Genomic DNA, 1,194 nt, shown 5'->3' with positions numbered 1-1,194 from the left:
CCCCCCCAGCACAGACGGGGCTCCACGAACTGGTGTCACCTTTATTGGTTCCTGTCCGTGACCGGCCCCAGGTGGCCCCTGACGGGCCCCGGGGTGGCCCAAACTGTCCCCACGGGAGCCAGAGACCCCGTGGTGGCCCAAACTGACCCCGTGGTGGCCCAAACTGACCCCGTGGTGGCCCAAACTGACTCTGTGCTGGCCCTGACCCCGTGGTGGCCCAAACCGTCCCCACAGTGGCCTTGGGGACCCCACAGTGGCCCAAACTGTCCCCACAACGGCCCAAACTGACCCCGTGGTGGCCCAAACTGTCCCCACGGTGGCCCTGATCCCGTGGTTGGCCCTGACTGTCCCCGTGGTGGCCCTGACTGTCCCTGTAGTGGCCGTGGCCACCCCCTCTGTGGCCCTGGTTGCTCCTCTGGTCCCTTTGGTGGCCCCATGGTGGCCCCGGCTGGCCCCTGCCTCTCACTGTGGTGGCCCAGTCCAGCCCAGCGGTGGCCCCATCGATGGCCCTGGTGGCCCTTGGTGGCCCGTGGTGGCCCTGGCTGTTCCCACGGTGGCCTTGGCCACCCCTCGCCTCTCCCTGGGGTGGCCCCAGCGGTGGCCTCGTGGTGGCCCTCGATGGCTCTGGCCGTGCCCGTGGTGGCCCCAGTGACCCCGTGGTGGCCCAGGGTGACCCCTTGGTGGCCCTGGCGGCCCTTGGTGGCCTCAGCGACCCCATGGTGGCCCTGGATGACCCCACAGTGACCCCTGATGGCCCTGGTGACCCTTGGTGGCCCTGGGTGACCCCTTGGTGGCCCTGGGTGGCCTCAGCGACCCCACAGTGGCTCATGGTGACCCTTGGTGACCCTGGTGGCCCCATTGGTGGCCCTTGGTGGCCCTGGTGGCCTCAGCGACCCCACAGTGGCCCATGGTGGCCCTGGTGGCCCCATTGGTGACTCTTGTGGTCCTTGGTGACGCCTTGCTGACCCTTGGTGGCCCCACAGTGACCCTGACGGCCCCTTGGTGGCCTTTGGTGGCCCCAGTGGCCCTGGGTGACCCCACAGTGGCCCTGGTGGCCCCTTAGTGGCCCTGGTGGCCCGGGGTGGCCCTGGTGGCCCTTGGTGGCCTCGGTGGCCCTGGGTGACCCCACAGTGGCCCTGGTGGTCCCATTGATGACCCTGGTGGCCCTGGGTGGCCCCTTAGTGGCCCTGGTGG

At 69.9% G+C, this 1,194-nt stretch overlaps 1 long non-coding RNA gene across 2 annotated transcripts; it reads right to left on the bottom strand.

Moving 5' to 3' along the window:
- Positions 1 to 26: 26 nt before the first annotated feature.
- On the bottom strand, positions 27 to 1,094 carry LOC113979803. 2 transcript variants are annotated; one of them, XR_003537989.1, is made up of 2 exons: positions 746 to 1,094; positions 27 to 695 (listed from the first exon to the last, which is right to left on the bottom strand). It is a non-coding gene; the product is annotated as an uncharacterized LOC113979803 (long non-coding RNA). The 2 variants fall into 2 exon arrangements; XR_003537990.1 differs by having other exon boundaries at positions 967 to 1,094.
- Between the last annotated feature and the right edge of the window lie 100 nt (positions 1,095 to 1,194).

This window comes from Neopelma chrysocephalum, unplaced genomic scaffold (genome assembly GCF_003984885.1).
Source record: "Neopelma chrysocephalum unplaced genomic scaffold, ASM398488v2 Primary Assembly neopelma1_89212, whole genome shotgun sequence".
Lineage (NCBI taxonomy): Eukaryota > Metazoa > Chordata > Aves > Passeriformes > Pipridae > Neopelma > Neopelma chrysocephalum.
Note: the sequence above shows the minus strand (reverse complement) of the source record. Positions and strands in the feature narration are given on the sequence as shown.